Consider the following 22,062-nt stretch of genomic DNA (forward strand, 5'->3'; position numbering starts at 1 on the left):
AAAGAGGAGCCATTTAGCTGTTTAGAGCTGCTGACTGCTGGATCGGTGCTCTCACAGGCCGCCGTGTGGCAGCTGCACGGCCGCAGACGAGCTGAAACATTCAGACGCTCGAGCGGAGATGTGCATCAATCATGACTTCCAAGAACTGTGTGCCACTAGCAGACCCAACGTCCTCCCGCAGACCGTCGTCCAGCGGGTCATTTCAGCCAGCGCGGTGTCTCATCCACATTTAGCTGCAGCTTACGTCCGCGTTTTATTCTCCAGAGGTTTCCTTTAGGCCGATCTGAGAGGTCGGCTGGACTCCTCTGCAGGCAGTTTGCTCTGCACTTCACTTCAGCCTGAGAGAGAGTGGCAGAGAGGGATGACCTTTGAGACACAGCGGAGGGCAGCAGGTGATTCTGCTGTCTGTTCAAATGTGTGTAGTGTTGGCAGTAGCGGCTAAATTAACTAAAGATTATTTGAATTACCTGATCCAACTTATTTAAGTAATTGATTTATCGTTCACTAAAGAACTAATTGACATCAACCACGGTTGTTTCTAGCTGATTTTCTGTCACTAAGAGCTTAACCAAAGTCAGTTTCTTCACACTGAGTTTGATGATCTGATAACTAGCATCTCAACACACGACCACAGATAAAGCAATGTGGAGCAGGTGAAAACTTTCTGAAATTGTTATGTCTAACGTGTTAGCACTTGTAACAGCTAACCTGCTAGCAAACAACCTGTTTACATATCCATCAAACACAGAGCGACACCTGATGAATGATGCAAAGTTTAATATTTACTCTCCTTTTAGCTCGTGTTAGGTCTCCACCATCTGGCTATTATACTGTAAATAACAGCTAATAACTTTGTGTATTTGCTGTTTGGAGCTGGTCAGGTAATAAACAGTGGGTTTATCAGATTTTTTGTCACTGGACTGCTCTTGCTGGAAACAGGACGAATGCGAGCACCGTTAGCTCACCGCAAAACAAAGCTAGCTAGCTTAAAAACCTCAATGGGGGGGTTAGGCTACCTGTAACGTTTAATTAAAACAATGTTGGCAGAAAAAAAAGGGGTAAGCACTTGTAACAGCTAACCTGCTGGTAAACAACCTTTTTACATATCCATCAAACAAAACAAGCTAGCTAGCTTAAAAACCTCATTATGGGGTTAGGCTAACTTTAAGGTTTAATTCAAACATTGTTGGCAGAATAAAAGAAAAAGAAAATTCCAAATTGGGATTGTTCATGTATTGTCTCCACTGCTAGCCTAAATTGACAGACGAACGAACCGCTTCAGATACGTAATCTGAGACACAAACAGTGTATTGCTCCATTACTCGTTATCCACCATGTGACCATTTCTGTATCTCCATCAGCAACCCTTTCTACATGACAGTAATTTGATTAAATGTTAGAGTAAAAATTTGTATGACTTTAACAGGGACTGAAGGGAAATTGGTGCCAGACCTGACCCACTTCCCACTTAAACCATTTGCATATGAGCAACATTAATTTCCTTTCATTGACTAGTGAATGAGAAAGAGCGTAAGAATTTCCATCACTCAGGGACAGGGAAATTTGCACACAGAAAAGCACATGATTACCAATACTCCTCTTATAACGTAGGGATGTGTATTTATAAGGAGGTGGGTAGATATGAACATTCAGCAGGCCTTGTCGCTCTCATTCACAATGACATAAGCTGCAGAGTCATGGAAAAGGCCAGCCTGCAGTGGATGATGAGTGTTTCTGTTCCTGCCATCGACCTGAATAACTCTTGATTTAAAGCTTCTTTTGAAGAGTGAGAAAAATAAATGAGATCAGAGGATGATCAATATGTGAGAACAAGTGGTCCGGCTCTGACTCGCTGTGTGTCGCCTATAGATGTGCTGCTTTCAACTGATTATTGGATCAGTCATTTCCAGCTGTGATGGAAAAATCGAAGAGCTCAGAAAAATGTCGTCCACAGTATATAAACCGCCCCAGAGTGTGTGGTGTTCAGAGCGGCTGTGAGCTCAGGTTTCTACAGGAGGGACTCGTCCTAAAACACACTCCTGCTTTTTCACGCTCAGTGCTCTTTCTCCTTGAACTTGTTACAGTGCAGTGTTTTAATCAAGAAGGAATCAATACGCCCAGTGATAAATATTGATCCTCCTGAAGCTAAGACTGTAACTGAGTTATTTGAGCAGAGGTCTGCACATTCAGAGCCTCACACACACACACACACACACACACACACACACACACACACGATGGCTGTTCAGGCTGTCAGGTGGTAAACGTTTGCTGCACTGTGAACTATTCTGGTAACAATTCACTAGAGGAGGGTGAAGTACCTGAAAGCCATACTTGAGTGAAAGTACATGTATGATACCAGAAAATGACTCAGTCGGCTAATCTATTATTACAGTAAGAGTCTGATATTTACTGTACTTAAGCATGGAAAGTAAAAGTACAAGTAGATGATGTTAGTAAAAAAGAAAGTGATCAGAATTAAGAGGATTCTGAACTTTATTTTTAATTGTAAACCTTGAAAAATGGAAAAATAAGATCTTAACAACCTAAGGGGATGCTCCTTGATTGCTTTGTCATCCCCACTCTCTTTCCCCATTACCCATTCGTTTTTACCAAGGAACGACTGAGAAAGAACCTCACTAACCAACTTTTTATTGATCAATGACCAGTATACATTTCTTGAATAACTTTATAAATCTTAAACGGTAATACAAACCTGGTCTGGATTTAGTTGCATTCAGCAGAAGGCTTCTTGTTCCCTAAATATGAATCATGTACATTAGAAACATTCAGAGCTTTGTTGTATAAAATTATTTTCGCAGAATTCAAAGTTTGACCAATGAAATCCACAAATTATAAAGGAGTGCAACGCTGAGAAAAAGACAATTTCTCAATTATCTTTACCATCAAAACCTTTTGGAAACATTTTTTTAGCTTTCTTTGTTTTTTATTAAGAAAAGAAAAACTCGTATTTCTTTTAAAGTTGAGCTGAAATGGCATTTCAAGAGTATCTAGCTTCCGTATCGTGACGTATTTCCGAGTGATACAGGACGTGCAGGCGGGACATATCATTAGAGGGATTTGATTTGATCGTTAGAAGTGGGCGTAGACAGACGTTCTCCACAGCACAGTAGCTAGCTAACTGAGCGAGCGTTCTTGGTGCTCTGCGGCTAAATGTTGCAGATTGATTGGTTGAAATTGTTTGGTGTTAACTTGCGTAAGCATGCGTGATATTTTGTTTTACCAGAATAAAAAATGATCAGATTTTGATATAAGAAAACGAAGAAATAGATTTTCTGTTTTTTTTTTGCCTATATTGTCAAAGAGATGCACAATATTACCGGGGATGTGATATAAAAGGATTAAAATGACATTTTTCATTTCACCTCGACTTTAATCTCTCCTCATGCAACATTTCAAATGAAATCTTTCAAAAAGTGATGCACATTCTTTTGTGCCAAACAGACGCACAGGGTAGGGTCGCAGCTGTTATAGGGTCTTTTTTCTTTTTTATGTTAGTTTTGTTAGCTACATACATTAGTTTCCCTAACATACTCACGCTAGTACTTATTTAAGCCAAAAACATGATCTTTTTCTTTACCAAACCAGCTGCTTTTTTTGCCTAAATGTACATGGATTGGTGGCTGAACCAAACTGTGACTGTTTCACTATGTTACCATGAATTAAATATTGTTGCAAGCCACAAAATTATTATAAAATATGTAGTAATTAGAGTGTTTTTCAGCAAGATTTCTTTAAAAAGTCAAATCAAACTGATAACTTGGAGCCCTAGAGAGTCATATTTTGAGGCGTAGGGCTGCTGACTAAACTGCTGTATGTGATGAATTAGGAGTGGGAAGGTGTTGCCATTTCACTCAGATCGTTACTGTTAAGTGAAAGTGAACAGTAAATACTATAAGATTGCAACAGTGTGTTTCAGGGATTGAAGTCATGGCTGCATGACACGGCTGACCAGCCCATGTGTAAATAAATCAGAGGTCCAAACACAGTAATTATTCTGTGCTCTGATTGTTTCACTGTCAGCCTACGACAGAAAAGATGTTGATGCTGCAGGTTATTGAATTGAACCGACTAAAAAACAACCAGACTGACCACATCAGGTATTTCCCTGCAGACTGAACAGTGGCTCAGAGGTCGTATTTAAGACCAGATCTATGTTTATCCACAGTTTGAACCACATGATCAAAGCCAAACAACGCCTCAAACATTTGACTCACTGTTCACTGTCACATACTGAATATTTCCACTGTGACTTGTGAAGCATTTGCGTGCAGAGGGATCTGATCAATAAGCATCGCTTTCTCTTCTCGGGTTGACTCATCGACACTTCTGCCCAAAAACCCACCAAACCACACTTTGTGTCACGTCTGCGCACATTCGAAACCGTAACCTTTCATTCTGTGCCCTCGCACTCGATGTGAGGCTCTCAGAGCTCGTGTGGTGACGCACTTTGACAGCTCTGACTGACCTGTTATCATCTGCACTGACGATTAACAGTCGATAATGTGATAGGTGTCCATATTACGAGTCACGTCTTATAGAAGAGCTTACAGTCTGCAGATTTTTACCTGACAAGCGCACACACAATGATGGAAGTGTGACTGTTACTTTGTGGTTTTCAGTTAATCAGGCCAGGCTTCAGATGTACCTGTCAGTGAAATCAGTGAAATCAGCTGACTAATGTTTGCTTCAAATGAAACCTGCATACTCTTGTACATGATCTAGACGGTCGTGTTTCACCAGATGCAGTGAAATGAGCACAGTGGTTACAGAAACCACCGAGATTCGAGAGATTACAGAGACATGAAGAAGAAGTGTGCACTATAGGCAGTATGTCAGAACATTACATACAACACTCCAACAGCACAGTATGTTCCTATTTACTACAGACACACATTTAACCCTCTTGTGCACTCACATCACAATTTCACCTGTAAATTAAATATTTTCACGTGTGAACTAAAACTTTAATATATGAAAAGGAGATAATTTAGATTCACTGGACTGGATAGATTTTAATTTTTGTTTTTACTGTTCTATTTTTCTATTGAACAAAAACCTTTGAACATGTGTTCAGACTATATCCAAAGATTAGGAAACATTCGTTCAATGATGGAGGAACCTCGAGTAGAAAGCTGCCCGAGCTGTGTACAGTTTTGAAACGTTTACAAAAACTAAATCCTGCAGTCATAATTCTGTTATTATTATAACATGCAGCTTATCATAACTCATTTCTGTTTCTTTGTAAATGTGTTCATCTAACACCAAATGGCTTTGCCAAAGGTGTTTAGAAGGAGAACGGGAATTTTAATTTAAAGCAATAAAAGAAGCACGCCATGGTGCCGGACACTACGCAACACATGATGACAGATAAGGGCGACAGATAATGATAGATTTAACTGTTTTGCTCCTGTAGTGTGAGGAGAGCAATGATATGACCCAAACAGCACACCACACACTCACAGATTCATTCACCAACAACCAGAGTCCGACTCTCACAACTGGAAATCTCTTGTGGTCACTTTAGAGCAATGACTGAATATATAGATGGACGACACGTCTCCATCTGCTCCCATTGTACAGAAGTGATGCCAAAATAGCCCCTGTGATAGGCGCTGCCATCCTGCGATGGTGATGTCATTTGGAGCCAGAGTCTGCGCAGTAGAGATCATCGGGTGAAGCCGCCGTAGCAACTTTCGCTAACCCAAACACACACTTAACTTACCGAAAAAAACAGCAAGGATCCCGCACCGTGGCGTGTTTAACAGCAGAACAGCTTCTCTGTGTTGGTCTGAGGTTAACGTTCACAGGTATGGAAACTTCAATGACTGTAGTGATTGTTTTAGTTACGTCTCCTCTCACCGTTCCTCCTCCACTCTGCTCACCCGGAACTAATTGGCTGCAGGAGCCGTATTTGTCAACAGAGCTGTCAATCATCATTTTGACAGCATCAAATAACTCATTAAAAATAAACTTATCAGAAAAATTAACGCTTGGACATAAATCAGCATGATAAGAACTAACTATAATGACAGAAACCATGTTTGAGAAAAATGTATTTGACTCATGTCCCATCTGTTAACATGGAGGAGGCGGGCTTTATGAGCTATACTGCAGCCAGTCAGCAGGGGGCGATAGAGAGGGTTTGGCTCCACTTTTACAGAGCTGTCTTGGCGGCCATCTTTTTATACAGTGTATGCTTTAGAGTAAACAAACATGGCGGACGACGGGCAGGAATAATTGGCAATGTTAGTTTTTGGACTTTTTACTGAAAATTCAGAAAGAAACTGTGGATGAAGCGGTGGAGACGGCGTGAACATGGCCTGTACATGTTACTTTGTGCTTTACGTTCGCTTTTGTCACCATGGCTGCGGTTGTTGTGCTTCCTCCCACACAACAGGATAACCGATTGCAAATATTAAACATGTTTAATGTTTGAAATCAGTGCAGCAACGACGTTCTAATAAATCACTCTTAACATCCCTCACACAACAGGAACATCTGAAGTGATCATCTTTAGAACCATCAACAAATCAGGACTTGCTTACTTTAGTCTGAAGGGGGGAATCAGGCCCAAAACTGGCTAGATTATCTTGTGGTGTTAAACCCGTATAAGGGAGAAACTTTGATTTTCGTGAAATAGTGAAAAAAGTTAGCATATGACAGTTTTGTTTTGTCACATGATTCTTTGATGTTTTTAGCAACATATCATTCACACAGCAGAGGAGCTTCCCGTCAACGCTCACGTTCTTCAAAGACGTGATGTTGCAGTATGTATGTGTACATACTCTCCTCTCTGTGGAAGACTGATAGTCCAGTCCCCCCAGTATGTGTGTGAGTATATTTTTACCGTCACATCACTTCCCAAATTAGCTCCCTCTCACTGTGGCTGCAGTCAGTGGGTCCTCTACTCTGTGGCTCCAACATGTGAATGTGTTGCAGCCCCTCACACTGACATGGCTGCAGCCGGAGTAAACTGACAGTGAGGGCTGTTCAGCAGATCCATAGACATGCACCGCCTGACTGACATGGAGGTTTTCGTGTGACCTGTCTCACTACCTGAGAGGGGAGAGTCAGCGAGATAGAAACACATGGACGTAATCTTCACAAGAGAAATGAAGTGTCATTTTTGATCGGGTGAAATTATCTAGAGGTTTTTACTAGGCGCAATATTATCAGCAGAGGTCTCCTCATGGCCTTCTGATGTGTGTTGTTTCTTCAGTTGCAAAAACTGCAGATCAACAAATGAGTGGGGGAGAATTTGATGTGAAAAAGCTCCAGCGTGAGGTCCAGCTCGATCCGTGGAACCTCAGACATCTTTGTGCTCTTCAAGGGTCCATTACAATCAGTCACATCAGGCCATGTTTCTTTCATCCTCCTCAAAGGCCAAGCTTTATGGCCCTTTGATCTTAGCTGGATATACGTATATAAATTGCTCTGGTGTTGCACATTCATGCATATTGCAACAACAAGACTGTTTGTATGTCTTCTTCAAACTTGTGATGTTGCACACACTTGAGCAACGTGTGAAAAACTGAATTTCTTTACCGTTTAAACCCACTTGTACCCTCCATCCCACTCACACGCACGCACATGCTCTTTGCTTTGTGCACACACACCCACACACACACATACGTGTGCACAGATGTGGCTTTTGAACGTGGGCGATGCCTCTGTCACCTCTTTCCTGTGGGGAGACTTTCCACTTGCTTTTTTCCATGACTCTGACTCGACGGTTGAATTTTTGTCAACCTCACACACGTTGAATTTATTGTTTTGAATAAAAGGCTTCCACCTCCACCCTGCCCCCATCTCTTCACTCCATCCGCTACCACCAGGCTCCATTAATAATGCAGCACATAATCCAGTCATGGGCACACTTCTGCTAGCAGCCCCTTTGGCCTGCCAATCATTTGCCTAATTAGCGCTCTTGCTCCGTCTGTGGCTGGAAACCACCCCACATCATCTGATCCATCAGAGGCCCCTCTCCCCACTGGCAGTGCTGGTTTTGGGTGTTTCGCTCATATCATGAGGTGGTTTTATACTCGCAGATTGAGGTGCCTGCAGACACAGAACATGTTTCCTTGTTGATTCAGTCAATCGCACAGGAAGAGGTTCAGACAAACAGATTGTTGTGTGTGCAGGTGAGCCTTGTCACTGTCAGAGCAAACATCCAGCATGAGGTAGGAGATGTAATACACCTGCTTTCTTCTTTTTAGATTCTTGTTCTGTATTTTCCTTGTGTGATGGCATTTTGTGCTGTCATGTTTAGCTGTTGTGAAATTTGCATTTAAGGTTGAAGCTGCGTGAAGTGAAAACCAAAATAGGTGTGAGTCATGTTGAGTCATCAAGAGTTGGGCAGCCTGACAGAGACAGAGAGACAGAGAACCACATATACAAATTATAAACAGATTTGTTTTGAGTCGGGGTGCCCCCAAATAGTCGACCAAACTGTTTGTCCATGAGATGAGCCTTAGTCAACACAGTTTTTGTAGTGTGGCTGGTTTGTTATGGGAAGTGAGTCTCTCCTGTGTGTAAGGAAAGTAGGAGAATATAACACAGATACTTTCAAGTTTATACTTCCTGGGGGGGGGATAGGTAACACTTGTGATAAGAAACTGTCTAGGTAAGTTCAGGTTAACTAGCAGCTGTGAAAAGAGCTGAATGTAGTATTCACTGCACTGATTGAACAAAGCACGTTTTATGCAATGATTACTCACCACCATTCTGGACACAGTTAGTTAATTAGCTTTTAGTAGCTACGATCCAGGCTAAAGCCAATTGAATGAGCCTAAAGAAAACAGCTGTCTGGAAAGCAGCGTAAGCCAGTTAAAGCCTAAAGTATCTTGTCTACATTAACTAGTTAGTGGCTATGAGCCAAGCTAAAGCCGAGTGAATCAGCCCAAATTAAGCAGCAGTCTCCATTAGCTAGTTAGCAGCTACAAGATGAGCTTAAGCCTAAAAAAACAACTATGTTAGCTAGTAAGCAACTACGAGCTAGGTTAATGCCCTCTATTTAAAAAAAAGGCAGTATCTCTATTTCACAAGGTAGTTAGCAGCTGCATCATGTAAAAGCCAATTGAACTAGCCTTTAGAGACCGGCAGTCTAATTACATTAGCAAGTTTGCAGCAGAGCCAGGCTAAAGCTAACGTAATCCGCCAAATGTACAAGAAGATTTCCACTTTAATCATTTTATCGCAGAACTGACGCTAAAAGGGAACAGGTGGCTAACTATCAGTGAAGGTTTAATGTATCATGCTAGCTTATTTTGGTGCTACAAAGGGTAACGTTGATGGAAAAAGTGGAGGGACGTTTGCTCTCGTTGCTGGATGTTCTTGCACATTCAGAATCATTATTGTTTTTTGCATTAGTATTGTGGTGGACAGGCAGCTCTCTGTTTTTTTAATTTAACTTTAATGTAGCCAAGTTGTTTTGTAGTAAAATATCTAATGTCATTAATGTGCAACACTTTTCTTAGAAAATCTTTAGCTTGTCAGACACATGGAAGAAGAGATTAAATACAGACAAATGAGTAGTAATATCACAAAAGACCAAGACGGAGCCGAGAAGCAGCAGCTCGTCTTCAGACATCTGACAGAGCGAGCAGTCTATAGATAACCTCAGTGTTTCTATCACATGTGCAGCGTGTTACCATATAAGACAGCAATATGACTCACCCGCTCACTGACCTACTATGTGGGAAGTCATGATTCATGCAAGCTGCATTTAAGCATGCAGGGACCAAAAATACTCTGGCATGCCATCACCCAAACACACACTCACACATACCTCACTTGCTCAGTCATACTCACCACCCACAGACTGCGAGAGGCTCAGATGCTGTCGCTAACACGCAGTGAGAGACATTAGAAAGTTGTCAGAACAAAGACTGGAATAACAAGATGACTGGAGCTGCACCTGGTGCCTTCCTGAGGTAATGTCGACTTAGGCTAGCAGCTTTTGAGGCTCGATTTCTTTTGAGTTCTCTGACTTTGAATAGATGGAAAAGATTATTTTATAATAGTCAAGTCTTGTCCAGTGCAACAGGTGTGTGTCAGTTAAAGTGTGATTGCATTTGTAGCAATGCAAATAATTTCCTCGATAGCATCTTTGCTTGAGTACTGATTTGGCCACGTAGCGGACCAAAGCTCACTGTAGTTGGTGTTCTTTGTTGTTAGGCTCCCTGATTTTGTTCTTCAGTGTGAGCAGGTCTTCAAAGAACTGTTAGTCAGCAAGGTATTAATAGCTTCTTGGTTGTTGTTATTGTGATAGTGACAGCTGCAGGACTCTACAATGACACCAGGTTTTTCAGAAGAGTCTTAAAACTTGTCTGCAAAACATTCTACTAACCTTCTGCTAAACGTTTTGTACTTGAGTTTTTGTTAATCACAGGGATTGAAACAGAACTACATTTTGTTTGTTCTTTAACCCTGTAGTCTTGACATTTTACTGATGTTAAGAACATAAACCTCAGTGCACCTTTAATGCAGATCTTAGCCGCTCTGATAATGACTTTCTCAGTTTGTAATCCAGCTGTCTTTGATGCTTTCCATGCAGCTCCTGCTCCACACTAATTGTTTCTTTTAAAAGGTAAATCTCAGCAGTGGTTTGAGTATTGATTCACATGGTCGAGGTCACCACAAGGACCTTTCCATGGCTGGCAGATGAAGTAGCACTGGTGTTAATTAGGCCGATTGCACATAGATGCAGGTTTGTGCAGCGCTGCAGACGGACGCTGGCAAACTCTCACAGCTGGTCCATTCATCAGTGTCAGCAGCAGGAGCAGAGCAGGACGATCCATGCTTGGCTGCATCCAGGGTTACCTGAGTCATGTGACCACACTGGACCTGGGTGCTGTCAAGGATGTGACATGAAAGGACTGCAAAAAAAGTCCCTGGATAGGTTGGACTTTTAAAGTAGATCAAGGACAACATTCAGGCGTCCAGGCGGATCTTGTGCAGGCCGAGCTTGCGTGTTCAGGCATTGATGCTGTGTTGACTCTGCTCAGTGCCGCGATCGAAGCGCAGGGAGACAGTATTGATTTCCATCTGGAGTGTAAAGCACTTGATCCATTTGTTGATGGACTTGAGCATAATGACTCCTGCTGTAGCCCGAGATGACTCTGTGTGTGTCCTCCACGTTTACCTTGAACTTTCTTGAACAAAATTCTGAAAAAGTCTGCGATAGGAGCAGTCCACCAGTGTCAACATTTGTATTTTAGGATTATTGTGACGTCATTTCTTGGAGTATTTTCAAATGCTTCATATCCCAAGAGTCTGTGCAACCTAAGCTTAAAGGTTATGCAGGTCAATAAACCGTTGTAATTGATTAAAGTATTGAAATTGTGTCAAAAATATCAGATTTTGCTAGATTAACACACAAAACATTTTGATCCAAAACTATTTTTAATGTAGAAAGTTAACAAAATATTTCTGAACACTCCAGAAGTTATTTTGAGCTCTGTACATTTTTCTGCTCATGAGATATTGCCTTTTTTATAAGCAGAGGTCAAAGGTGTTTGATCGCTACATCTGAAATAGAAATACAGTGTTGTTTTTGCTTAATTTAATATCATTTCTTGGAGTATCTTCAAATGCATCCCAGCTGTTTTGTTCTAAGAACGTTCTGAGAACATTACGTGCAATGTTCTGGTCATGTTTTGAGCGGGACGTTTGTATTTGGTTCCCAGAATGTTCCTTTTGATAGCAGGAGAATGTTCTCTGAAAACATGTTCAGAAAGTTGCAGTGAGAATGTTCAAATCACATTTCAGGAAACTTTTATAAATCACGTTCTGATAGTTCAGGCCGTACTAACATCCTGAAAAGATCCTCACCATGTGAATATTAGATTAAAACGTTTACTTTCAAACATGATTATAGGTTATGTTAGCCAATGTTATGGGAACGTTCCCTGCTAGCTGGGATGTTGAGTAAGTTACGCTCTAACCATTATGGTTTTTATTTTGTATAAATGCAGGATTAGGCAAACAAGAAAAACTGCATGCAACATATCGTAATGCCGCATAAACAAATGTACTTGTGGATAAATTAAAAAAGTCACTTTTCGCTGCAAAAAGAACAACAATTCCAGCTATTATAGTTTTATTTTAGGTCAGTATAGGGATTTTTAAGGATGACAGCACCAATGTTTTGAATTTAATTGCACTTGAGAAATTATTCAAACACCTGTGTCGGAGTGGGCAAACATGTCAAAGAAACTCTCATTATGCCTCCACGTTCCTCAGTATGTAATCAGCAGAGTCTCAGACGTGGCTGTGCTACATTTATTATCTCTGGATCAATATCAGGAACCCGGTGACCTCCTGAAAGGCTGCTCAGCGCCTCGGCAGTTTGGAGAAAGAGGAGACGCTCTCATGGATGTTAGTGAACTTTGTGTGGTCGGAGTGGAAAGCCCCAAAAAACTGCTCAGCTTTAATCTTGTCGTACAATCTCGAGCATAGGATTTGACTTCAGGCAGGGTGTTATGTGACAATAGTATTCTTTATTTAAAACATTTATATCTATTGCTCTTTCTTTAAGATGAATAAATCTCACACCACTGGCAAATTAGTTCTCTTTTTCCTGTTTCAACCTCACCAGATTTTGAATTCATTACTTCCTAAGTTTGCTTTGTTGCAACGCAGAGACACGTCAGCCTTCCTTCCTCTTACTAAGAATGGCTTTTTCTGCAGAAACCATGTATTTGTATTCAAACTGTGAAATCTGGCAGAAAGTTGGAAGTCTTTCTGCTGATTTAAGACAGTTTTTCAGGACAGAGTCTGAGCAGCAGCAGATAAAAAACATATTGAGTAACAAGAACATGTTTCTTCAGGAAGTAACAACAACAGGCTTGTTTTGAGTCTTGATGACAGCGCACTTTTACTGGTACTCAATGGGTTTTGCAATTGTGTCAAAAGCCACAGAGGTCAGAAAGTGAGCCCATGGACGACCGGACGACCGTGTGTTAAGAAATCACAGTGACAAACTCTCAGGTTCTCAAAGGTTACAGTTTTGTTCTCTTGGGCGGCACCTAATGGCAATATATGGCAATTTCAGGAGGACACTTCCTAATTTCTTTGTTACAGTTGTAACTCTTGATTTTCCTGGCTGACGGTCTCTTTCCTTTTCAGACTGTTTGCTTCATCTGAGCGTCGAGTTTGTTTCTTTTTCTTTGGATTTTCACTTCTTGTTGAAGTTGTATCTGTAGTCATCCATCTTTTCTTTGTTTGTTCGGCCATAGTAGATTACTGTTTACTCGCAACACTTGCAGAGACCGGAAAAGCAGCCGCTTAGCTCCGCCTACCCTCTCTGGCGGACCAACCACTGCTGGCTGATGGAAAACGCGTCACTAACTGGGCGCCACTTGTGATTTTTTCCATGAAAGTCGCCACAGACACCCAGTCTGTAATACTGCAAATGCAAAGGCTTTCATCAGTGGGCCATAGGCTCAATCACCATTGTGTTACCTCATTCGGTGATAGATAGAGACTTAACAGACATTTGTTTACATGAAAATCTTCAAGATTGTCACTTTAAAGTATATTAAAGGGTAATTCTGTTTCTTTTTAAACCTGGGCCCTATTTTTTCATTTTACATATTATGGGCTCTAAATGACTTTTAGGTACAAAAGTTTTGGGATTGCTCCAGTGGATTTTCTTCAGATACCAGACTCCATTATTTCCCCTGTAAAACAGAGAAGGTGTTGATCTACACCTGCCTTGTTTGGTTAGTTAGGTCATTTTATAGTGTTTTAGCAACTCCTGTGTTCTGCGAGGTATAATTAGTGGTTTTGCTAATAGAGTTAAATTAAGTACGTTGCAGAACACAGGAGTTGTTGGTCGTCCGCTGCCTCCATCAGTTAGTTTGCTAATGATATTGTCTGACTTTGGTGATTTACATGGACAGATTTGATCCAACAAAATATTGGTGTGACAAACAATAGCACAGCAAACAATCAAAGACCAGCGGCTCCCTTTCTTTGCAGGTTAAAATCACGGTTTTTGTCAATGGAGTCTAGTGTCTTTGAAGAGAGCGATGAAACGTCTGTTTCTGGTTTTAAAAAATCATCTTCCTCTTTAACAAAGAGGGCTATCTCTATAGGGATCATCTGAGTGATGTCGTCAGACACTTAAAATAACAGTCTGAGCCTGTCAGTGGAAACAACAAGAACTTTTAGTGGACGCACTTTGATCGTATGAGGATTGTGTTGCAGCCATTACAGCCTGTTTCACTGCTGCAGGATGAAGACATCTGCTGGAGCACCTCCAAAACTTTTTGTTCCTTTGAGTCATTTAGACCCCTAAATATGTAGAAAATAAGGCCAGGTTTAAAATACTGAACTTCCTCTTAAACAATGAGTGTGCAGCAAAGGGATGAAAGAAGCAGAGGGAGGTGTAACAGCAGAACAGCGAGGGAGACATTTGAAAAGTCTTTCCTCATTAACATTTCCTATTAGAGCCCTGAAAGAGCAATCTATGTTTAATCAATCCTGGAGCTGGATGTCCCTGTGTGACGCTCATAATGAAGCATTAACACATTTCTGATGATCTCTGCAGTTCGTCCTGCAGAGAAGCACCATCCTGGGTGTGATCAGCACCACCTTTGATACATATTACAGGAGACCACCTGTGGTGCTGCATTAAATGTGGGCCAGTATAAGGGCTCAGATTCCTTGTCGTCTTTAGAGCGTCATAACTCTGTTTGACAGAGAGACTTGCAGTTCCTCCTGAGGAAATGATCTGCATGTTATATTAAAAGAGAGTTTATTTGTATCTTATTTTGAAAAAGCTTCTCTATTCATTTATTTAGCCTGGAAGCTCTGAGATAAAGCAGACCTGTGTGTGATTCTCATTTAGACTCTACATGGTAATAAACACTCTGGATTAGTGCTTCCTCGTCGTCGTCACCGTCCATGTTGACATTTGCACCGCACGGCTCGAGGGGCATTTGATGCCGCGGCCTAATTTGATAATTCCAATTAAAACCATGTTCATCCTCAGTGTAATTACAGTCATCTGGCAGGAGTCCTCCCCCCTAATTGTGCTCAGCGACACAGTGTTCGTGTCGTCTCCCTCTGACTGGACGCGCTCTCTGAGTAATGGCTTTAGACTGTAGCTGCAGCAGTGAATTTTGTCACATTCATGAAAATCATCCCAGTGTGCAAGAGATGTTACATTAAAGGGCACATCTGACATGTCTGGGAATGTGGCTGTGGGCCTCACTCTGCTTCACGCTGACTCATTGTTTGAGGCAAGTCAATAAGGGAAAATATGATCACATTTACCAGCAAGTGATGGAAAGAGTATCTGACTCAGCTTGCCGGCAACGTTTGAGAAAATGAAGTCTTATCAATTGATAATTATCAATCAACAGCTTCTCTCAGACTGAAGTGAAAAGATGTGTTCAGAGCTAAGTCAAAGCAAATGATACAAACAAAAAATGCAAAGATGCCAGTTGACCCAAATGTTTGTGGGGTGACAGGAATGACTCAGATCACATGACGTGAATTAAGCAAATTTGGGTCACTCGTGTATTTGTGCAAGTTGAAATATCTGCTTGGTTGTGTTTTGTGGAAGCCTTTAAGCCTCCTGACGTTGCATCAGAAACTGTCAAACCAAACTCCATTCAAAAAAAAAAATGTGTCTTCTTGCAGTCAGACCTGACAAAGCATGATGTCAGGCTTCTGACAAATCTGCACCATGGTGTAGTTATTTCAACATCCTTTCAACCTGTTCATTGTCATTAAATCTCAATAGCATCTGTTTATTTTGTGTTCATGACACGTGTATCGCTAGCTATTCGACTTAATCAAAAACTCGTTTGAATTGGCGCACAATGAATCTCAGGATATGTTGGGCTGCGAAGGATGCACCCAATGGATCATTCGTGGCCCGGCAAAAAGAGGACGCATTTGTCGGCCGCATCTGAAGGAGCCTTCGAAATTGGACAGCCTTCACCGCATCGCTGTGACGCAATCAGCCTTCAAATACATCCTTCGAAGGGCTGCAGCCCCTGGATTGGGACACAGCTCACGAGTGACTTGCTTGATACAGTGAAACTCAGCGGAGACAGACGGACAGAAGCGCCACCCAGTTAGACTGAATTCAGTTTTCCAAAGCAGATCAGGGGAAGTAAAATCACTCTAAACACCCCTCACAGCACAGGAACATCTGGAGAGGACTCGGAAGGGGGGAATCAGGCCCAAAATCAGCCCGATTATCTTGTAGTGTGTGCCCTTCTTTAGGTCAAGAATAAGCGGTCAAGCTCAAAGACCCAGGTTGTCATAAATTTAATGTATTCCTGAGGCTCCATCTAAGATATATATACATATAGTTTGTAGTTATGTCTGCTGCAGCACATATGCACACTGGAGCCCATTTCTGAGACATTAAAATCTCTAGTAGTTAAAGACTCCATAACATGTGAAGTTGCCTGAAGCCAAAAGAAAGCCGGAAACCTTCAAGCTGTAGTTGTCAGTGTGTTTTGCCCATCATTGTGCTGCTGATGCACGTGGACAAATGCAGGAGAGAGGAGTTGGTTGACTATGTGCTAGCTTCCACAGTTGGGAATGATGTTTCCTTATGACTCTGCCACCGGGGGCTCTGGTGCCTTCACTCCTTACTATATTTCATTCTTTCATTCTTTCATCACCACGCCTCGTCCTACCACACGCCCAGCACATCACTCTGCTGAGAGGATGCACATGACTGACGCTATGACACACTGTCACAAGTTACCTCCCCTCTCTCCCGCCCTCCTACTTAAAAGTCCCCAAACTGAGAGCATGTCATACGATACAGTCAGGACAAATCTGGCTCAAACCTCCTGCTGCTGCGCTCTGATGTCTGATGGGCTGCGTTAACGTGACTTTCCTTCTGTAAATACTCTTTGTTAGAGCAAGTCCAGTCTTAGTTTTGGTCTTCTGCATGAAAATAAAGTGATCAGACCCACCTGAGGGGATCTGAACTCTGCATGGTAACAGTCAGTGACACCTGTGACCTGCTGATAGTGGAGAGGAAACATTTTTACTGCTGCTGCTGCTGCACTGAATCATGCCTCTGTGTCTGCTCAGTTTTTCCAGCAGGCACGAGCTGCAGCCGCAGTGTGAAGTGGTTACTTGCAGAGCCGACACGATTAATGAATTAATCAGTGAGTCAACACAACTTTGATTAACCGTAATTAAGAAAATGGAAGAAATTAATCAGGCTAAAGAGCCAAACATTAGCTCTTTGATTCTGTTTATGATTCAACTACTTTATCACAGACATCATCTTTGGCTGCAGGAAGTTGTTTTTTTACAGGTAGTTGCAGTTTGTCAACAATCTTTAATTTACTCAGAATGCGTTGTCACTTAATTTTACTGAAAGGAATAGATAAACATCTTGGGAAGTATGCTTGTTTGTCGGCAAAGTGAGATATGAATCGTATGTGTCTGTGTTGAACACCGAGCTGGAGTCAGGACGTGGTTAGCCTAGCTTAGCATAAAGGCTGAGCGAGTAACTTCCCTTAAAACCACGAACTGTCACTTTGTCATTTCTGTTTGTGTAGATATGAAGCAAATGAGCTAAAACATGCTGAAAGGCTCCTTTAAAAAGAAATGGTTTGGGTTTTTTTTTTCACTTTAGCTAGTTTCCCGTCTTTTTGCTAAGCTAGGCTAACCACATCCTGTTTCCAGCGCTGTACATGCAGATGAGAGGCTGATGGTTAATTTGTCATCCTCCATTGCTAAAGAGAGCAAATAATTATGAATATTATATTAATAAGAGTTTAGAGAGTTTTGTGCGAGCAGTAGATTTAACAGATGAAATAGATCTACCTACTGACAGAAACAGTGATTTTAGGTTGCAGAACACAGAAGGTTGGTTTTCTGGTTCCTCAGTCAGTTAGTTTGTTTGTCTGACTTTGATGATTTACATGGTCAGATTTGAACGTCATCATTACTTTTCCTGGTCACGGCTGACATGGCAAAACAAAGCAAAGAGTAGTGTAACTCATTACTCAAATAATGATGTCAACAACGAGCACTCGATTATTCGTCCCCATCCCTACTCTCCACATGGACTGTTTCCTGCATACACAAAAGCCTGCTGAAACGTGATTGGTCAATACTGCTCCGACTTCAATGCACTACAAATGGAAACCAGAACACATCCGAGTCACACAATAACTCAAACAAACTCAATGATTGAGGCAGAGGTAAACCAGCAACTCCTGTGTCCTGTGAGGTAAAATTACTGCTTTTGTCAATGGAGTCTGGTGGCTCTGACAAGATACATTTATTTTGACTGTTTCTGGTTGAGAACTAAACAAACAGGAAACGGGGAAACAGATTATTGCACTTAATGTGAAACTGAACAATGTTGCAAAATCTGTCATCAGCTATGTAGGTCAGATGTTGCCGATGAAATACGCAAAGGACTCAGCAACTGGATGACCTTAATTTGACCTCAAGTTTGTGCGGTAAAAAGAAGCTGACAGCTTTTTCGAACAATCAGCATCTTTGAAAATCTTTGAAAGCCGAGCGAGTAATGGGGATCATGATGATGCCTCAGCACTTGTCAATCATTTACTGTAGAGCCAGTTAAAAATGACGCCTGACGAGCAAATAGAGCCCAGACAAATAGGGAAGTGAAAATTATGGGCTGTCTTTGTGAGCCCACACTGAGCCGCTAAAGCCTTTTAATACCAGAACATTTGTAAAGTCGGTTGTTTATCTGGGAGAGAGTTGTGGTAATAATTTGACTGGACTATTTACTGCAACACAAGTCAATCCAGACTCTCGTGTGGTTCTCTCTGGTCCAGCTGTTGTGTAGTTTTCTTATTTCCACCAAACATTTCTCAGTTGGCTTCCTCGGATAACGACCTGTCTTCCAAGAATAATGTTTCCAGATGCGGTTGTGAGGTTCAGAGAAATCCAAACATGCTATTTCTACCCTGGAATGCTCCCTCGCCTCACTTGGACTTCAGATGGTTTGTTGCAGTGGGAGGAAAATGCAACGATGACACAAACACGCACACAAATACAGCGCAAGCATATTCACAAGACACACACACATACACACACACACACCACAAAATAGCAGGTTGTGGCAGAATCCTGATTAGAAGTGCTGATGGATGCAGAAGATTTCCTTTTTTCTTCCCTTTTTCTTGACTTGCAGGGTTCGTCGTGACGGCAGCTCTCTTAAACCTTCTTGCTGGTTGCTGACGTTCCCGTGCAGATCAAAAGCACAGCGTGATGGTGATGATTTCGCTCCTGCAGCCGCGGTCAGAGCTGACTTCAGGCTTACCGCTGCTGCTCCTGGAGTGCCTGCAGATCTGTTAGCTCGGTGCTACCCATTACAGCAATTATACTGGTTGAGCTACAAAGCTTCAATCGCGTACTGCCATACTGTATGGAAGGTGCTTAAGAAAAGAGCTGTAGGTAATGTCCTGCACTTAACAAAGCTCTCATTATGTTCACCTGACAAAGCCTGAATGGAGGGTCCACCTGCTGTAACTTAACCATTAGCCCTGCTTTTCCACATTTAAATCCATGTTATGGATTATAAAGTGCCATTGCTTTATATTCTACAGCTCAGGCTCACCTTCTATGCAAAGAACCCTCCATGTCATCTTGAAATTGTTGCTTCAGGGCAAAAGGACAGAAGTTAAGCAGTGATAGTCACAAACACAGCGTCTACAGTATGATTGCTAACTGTTATAATAATAATAAGAGATGGACATATTTTACATGTGTGTAAGAGGAAGTCGTTACATCGCTCTCTTCAAAGCCACCAGACTCCATTGACAAAAACAGTAATTTTACCTTGCAAAGAAAGGGTGCTGCTGATCTTCAAGTCGCACAATGTCATTAACAAACCGATTGAGGCAGCAGACGACCAACAACTCCGTTGTTATAATATTTAAAATCATTGTTTCTGTCAGTGGAGTCTGGTGGCTTTGAAGAGAACAATGTAACAGCTGTTTGTTTAAAGAAAATTCTCTCTATTAAACAGAGAGTTTAATCTCTGTGAGGATCCTTTCTGTAATGAAGTTCCTAAAAAGAAGTTTGGTTTAGGTTTGATGTAAAAATAAGGCTGAGGTTTAAGAAGCCAGAATGACCTTTGAGCTTACATCGCAAGTAAACATCCAGCATTTCCAATGATTTCATCTCCATCTCCTTAACAAGAAGACATTCAATTGGAATAACTGCATTGAGAATAAGGACACTGTGTTTCTGTGTGTAATCACATTTGTTAGACCTCGTCAGTTGTCTGATAGTTCGCTCGCACTGATGGGAACTTTTCTGAGAAATCTAATTTGGAGCTGCGAGTAAAACTGGGCCAAAAGGACAAAGTCACCTCATGTTGAGGCATTTATTTTAACATCTGAATGTACTTTTATTCTATGATATAGCACACATCAAGTTCAGACACTTCAGAATCAGAATCTCTTTGTTGTCGTTGTACGTGCAACGAAATTGGATGCAATCCTGTCAGTGCAAACATCAGTAGGGTAATAATGCAAGCAAAAGATCTTCCAAGGTAAACTGTTCAAATAAATTATATATATATAAAGAGGAGGAGGAATTCTAAGAAGGATGAAAAGACTAGTAACTAGTTAATAAATATTAGTAACACAAATCACAAGGTAGAGACGTACACTGCGACATTTCACATTCTCTGGTATGCATTGCATGATTCCCTTGATATTGCACAATTTCCTTAGTATTGCACGATTCCCTAAATATTGCAACTCTTCAGGTTTTGGCAGCGTTTAGTGCAGTAATGGCATTTGTCTTTTAGTCTGTTTGTCCTCACTTTTATTGACCTGAAGTGTCTGCCCGAGGGGCAGCCGTTCAAACAGGTAGTGACTTCCAGGGAGGGGGGAGCACAGTTTCTGGGTGAGGTGGTTCTTCCTGAGGATCCTCAGGAAGTCTCTGCTGTGCCTTCTTAGCCAGTGCTGTGGTGTTAGCGCTCCAGGTCAGGTCGTCCTCTATGTGCAGGCCCAGGAACCGGAAGTGTGAGACCCTCTCCACACATTCCCTGCTGTTAAAAGGGGCTGAATGTCTGTTTTGTTTCTCCTGTAATCTATAATCAGCTCCTTGGTTTTGGTGGTGTTGAGGACCAAGTCGTTGTCCGTGTACCACCCAGTCAGCCGCTCCACCTCGTCCCCATAAGGTCCTCATTGAGGGTCCTTTTTGAAGACTCCCTGATCGCCTGCACCGAGTTTGATAAATAGACTCAATGAGTAATAGATAGAATAAAGACCTAACCACTGTAACATCTTCACTGTTTACTAACCCTGTCTCTGCTGTGTTTGTGACGTCAAATGGTGACGCAGAAAAGAGACCAACAGGAGTATACTTCACTGGCACTGGCGTCAGCGTGCTAATTTCATTGGGAAAGGGGTATAACTCAGGCAACCACGCTTGAGCCTAAGTAGATCGTAACATTTTTTATATGATAATACTCATTGTAATATACCTGTTAATCCCAGGATGGATTATCAACATACCCTGGTGGGTGACCCTCAGTGGTCTGTGTGGCAATTCATTTGTTATAATTTGATTTAAGCTAAATTAAAACACAAATAACCCTGACATGGTGAAGGCAGCTCCGGCTTGTGTTGCCCTGTTTCATAGCAGGACCCTCCCTGTGTTGTAATCTCTTGTAAAGACAGCCAGCCTTTTTTGACCACCACTCGCAGCGCATTGACCAAAGCACACGGCCGCTGCCCTCAACCTATGCTTCACCCTCATCCCCTGCAGACTCTGCAAAAAAAAACAGCATGTGAGTCTTACCCCTCAGCCATAACTGCACTAAACAGCCTGAGCACACTGTAGATGACTGTTTCTTCTAATGTTCTTGCCTGTTGTTTCCTTGTTTCTCTGTGTAAACATGCTGTGAAAACAAATTTCCTCTATAGAGAACAATACATAATTAACCTGCGACAATCTGAAGATCTTTTTTCGTCTGTTTCCGAGCTGCTCAGCCAGCATACCTTTACAGTGAGTCCTTCTGAGATTACAAACACATGTAGATCTTTATACTAAACA

The 22,062-nt window shown here is 41.7% G+C and overlaps 1 protein-coding gene across 1 annotated transcript in view; it reads left to right on the forward strand.

Annotated features, from left to right (window-relative positions):
• The window catches only part of bach2b (BTB and CNC homology 1, basic leucine zipper transcription factor 2b), an 84,874-nt gene that overhangs the window by 30,870 nt on the left and 31,942 nt on the right, over positions 1-22,062 (forward strand). The gene's annotated exons all lie outside the window — the stretch shown is intronic.

Source organism: Semicossyphus pulcher, unplaced genomic scaffold, assembly GCF_022749685.1.
Source record: "Semicossyphus pulcher isolate SPU_LCO1_2020_fin unplaced genomic scaffold, fSemPul1.0.p SCAF_11, whole genome shotgun sequence".
NCBI classification, from domain to species: Eukaryota; Metazoa; Chordata; class Actinopteri; order Labriformes; family Labridae; genus Semicossyphus; species Semicossyphus pulcher.